This window comes from Cebus imitator, unplaced genomic scaffold (genome assembly GCF_001604975.1).
Source record: "Cebus imitator isolate Cc_AM_T3 unplaced genomic scaffold, Cebus_imitator-1.0 Scaffold859, whole genome shotgun sequence".
Taxonomy (NCBI): domain Eukaryota; kingdom Metazoa; phylum Chordata; class Mammalia; order Primates; family Cebidae; genus Cebus; species Cebus imitator.
The window spans coordinates 120,292-124,223 of NW_016108174.1; positions in this window are offsets into that span (position 1 = coordinate 120,292).

The following is a 3,932-nucleotide window of genomic DNA, read 5'->3' on the forward strand; positions in this document are numbered from 1 at the left end:
GATCATACAGGTTTTGTCCTTTGATAGTTTGTGCTACTTTAATAGTTTTTTATTACATCACCTTAGTTTCCTAGGAAAACCATTACTTGGTCGTGATACATGTTTACTGTGTTGCTGGATTATTTGCTAATATTTAGCATTTTTGCATATATGTCCATAAGAAGTTAGTTGACACTTTTGCCTCCTTGTACTATTTTTGTCTGGTTTGGTATTACCCTTTTACTAAATTCACAATGAGTTGGGGAGAATTCCATTTGCTTCTTTTTCTGCGGTGCACACATCCATAATCCTAGCACTTTAGGAGTCCAAGGCAGGCGATTACCTGAGGTTGGGAGTTCAAGACCAGCCTGGCCAACATGGTGAAACCCTGTCTCTACTAAAATTACAAAAAATTAGCCAGGTGCAGCGGCATGTGCCTGTAATCCCAGCTACTCTGGAGGCTGAGGTAGGAGAATCACTTAAACCTGCAAGGCAGAGGTTATGGTGAGCTGAGATCATGCCACTGCCCTCCAGCCTGGGCTACAGAACAATACTTCAACTCAAAAAAAAAAAAAAAGATTATGTGGAAGATAAAGACTTTCTGTTCTTTGCAATGTTTGCTGGACTTGTCTATAAAATCATCTGGGCCAGGTGTTTTTCTTTGGTTTTGTTTTTTGTGAGATTTTTGAGGGGATGGGGTATAAATGCTTTTAAAATAAACATTCAATTTCTTTTCTTCTCTTTTTTTTTTGAGATGGAGTTCCGCTCTTGTTACCCACGATGGAGTGCAATGGCAGGATCTTGGCTCACTGCAACTTCTGTCTTCCAGGCTCAATCAATTCTCCTGCCTCAACCTTCTGAGTAGCTGGGATTATAGGCATGTGCCACCACTCCTAGCTAATTTTGTATTTTTACTAGAGACGAGGTTTTTCCATGTTGGTCAAGCTGGTCTCGAACGCCTGACTTCAGGTGATCTACCTGTCTCTGCCTCCCAAAGTGGTGGGATTACAGGCATGAGCCACTGCACCCAGCCTCAATTTCTTTAATGGTTCTGCATGTTGACTTTTCTTTTTCTTCCTGCTTTGTTTTTATGAAGTTATATTTTTCTTTTGAAATGGAGTTTCTCTGTTGCCCAGGCTAGACTGCAGTCACTTGATTTCAGCTTTCTGCAACCTCTGCCTCGCAAAACTCAAGTGATTTTCCCATCTCAGCCTCTTGAGTAGCTGGGATTACAGGCATGGGTCACCAGAGCCAGCTAATATTTGTGCTTTTAGTAGAGTTGGGGTTTTGCCATGTTGGCCAGGCTGGAGACCAAAGCAGGAGGACCACTGGAGCCCAGGAGTTCAAGAGAAGCATGGGCAACAAAGACTCCCTCTGCAAGAGAATCTCTCTGCAAAAAAAAAAAAAAAAAAAAAGCCAGGTGTAGTGGCATGTGCCTGTAGACCCAACTACTTCAGAAGCTGAGACCGGAGGTATACTTGAGCCCAGGAATTCAAGGCAGCATTGAAGTATGATTATGTCACTGCACTTCCACCTTTGTGACAGAGGAAGACACTAGCTCTAAAAAAAATTTCTTTGACAAAGTCTGCATGGCAAAGAAATACTCATTTGATTTTAAAATCACTTTCTCTTTCATTAGAGAATGAATTAAATAAAAAAATTTTTTGAGATGAAGCTTTGCTCTTGTTGCCCAGGGTAAAGTGCAATGGCCTGGTCTTGGCTCACTGCAACCTCCGCCTCCCAAGTTCAAGTGACTCTCCTGCCTCACCCTCTCAAGTAGGTGGGATTACAGGCATGTGCTACCACGCCCTGCTAATTTTTGTATTTTTAATAGAGATGGGGTTTCACTGTATTGGTCAGGCTGGTCTTGAACTCCTGACCTCAGGCGATCCACCCACCTCGACCTCCTAAAGTGTTGGGATTACAGGCATAAGCCACTGCACCTGGCTGAATTAAATACATTTATAAGCACAAGAAATTGTAGGTAAATTAAATATCCAAACTCTGCATTATAAAATTTTAAATATAGGAATATTTTAAATCAAAAGTTAGAGGAAATATATAAAAAAACAAAGGTCCAGCCAGGCATGCTGGTGTGTGCCTGTAGTCTCAGCTACTCAGGAGGCTGAGATGGGAGGATCACTTCAGCCTGGGAGGTGGAGGCTGCAGTGAGCTATGATCATGCCACTGCACTCCAGCCTGGCTGACAGAGTGAGATTCTGTCTAGGAAGAAGAAAAGCCATCAGGCATCTATATTCAATCATAGTATATTTCCAATATTAACTAAAGTTACCAGGTCATAGTATTCAATATAATATTTTAGAAAATTTCCCCTTAAAATTAGGATCTCTTCCTTGTTGGGGAATGGGCTGGAGGGTCTTGCTTTGTCTCCAGGCTGGAGTGCAGTGACACAACCATGGCTCACTGTAGTCTCAACCTCCCAGGCTCAAGCAACCCTCTCATCTCTGCTGACGAATAGCTTGGACTACAGGTGTGCACTACCATGCCCAGCGAATTTATTTATCTATTTTTTATTATTGTAGAGATGAGGTCTCACTCTGTTGCCAAGGGTGGTCTCAAACTCCTGGTGTCAAATGATCCTCCTGCCTCAGCATCCCAAAGTGCTGGGATTACATGTCTGGGCCATTGCATCCAGCCTATTTAGGTTTAATTTCATATATTTGACCTAATACTATGAATACCACTGCAAGAAAAGTTTTCATCTGAGATATAATTTACACTGAATTGTGACTACTGCAAACATTCAGGGATAACTACTCATGCATTATGGCCCTAGGATTTTTTTTTTCACGTCATTTAGTGTATGACTTTGGAGAAAACGGCAGATGAAAGATCTCCAAAAATTCTTTCCATGATAAAATGAGAAAACTGGCAAAAAATTGTTACTGTTACCATTTTGGTTTTTACTATTATCACTTTTTAAGAGAAAGGGTCTTGCTCTGTTGCCCAGGCTGGACTTTTGTGATACAGTTGTACCTCACTGTAACCTCAAACTCCTGGCTATGATTGTATCACAAAACTCTAGCCTGTAATACAGCTATGATTGTATCCTCCCATCTCATCCTCCTAAATAGCTGGGATGACAGGTGTATACCACCATACTTGGCTAAAGCTTTCATTTTTTTGTAGAGAGGAGGTCTTGCTACATTGCCCAGGCTGGTCTTGAACTCCTGGAATCAAGCAATCCTCTCACCTTGGCCTCTCAAAGTGGTAGGATGACATGCACAAGCCACTGTGCCTGGCCCATTAAAATTTTTAAACTTCAGGAAATTAGCTAAAACCTTGTAGTAATTCAGAGGATGTTCATTCTAGAAAACAAACAAACAAACAAACAAAAACAAACCAGTGTAATCTCAGAGCAGTGAGTTTTGTGGCTGTTTAATTTTTCTTTTTCCCGTCTCCTGTTCTGCAGTTCCACAGTAACCCAGAAAATTAAGTTCATATTCATGGTGAACACCAGCAATTTGACAGCTGCTGGAGGAAGCAGAATAGAGTTGGATCTCCCTCAAAACTTTATTTTCAGGAATTATCACAATTGAAGTGTTTGGTGGTTCTCTGTAACACCTGACTTGCTAGACTGTATTTGACTTGCTTTGGACCTTGTCCAAGGCAAAAAGCCTTCTCAATCTGGCACAGTTGTGAAAAACAATAATAGGGACTGTGTGCAGTGGCTCATGCCTGTAATCCCACTACTTTGGGAGGCCAAGGTAGGTGGATCACTTGGGGTCAGGAGTTTAAGACCAGCCTGGACAATGTGGTGAAATGCCATATCTACAAAAAGTACAAATATTAGCCAATGCACTGGCGTGCACCTATATTTCTACTTACTTGGGAGGCTGAAGCAGGAGAATTACTTGAACCTGGGAAGTGGAAGTTGCTGTGAGCTGAAATCACACCACTGCACTCCAGCCTGGTGTGAAACCCCATCTCAA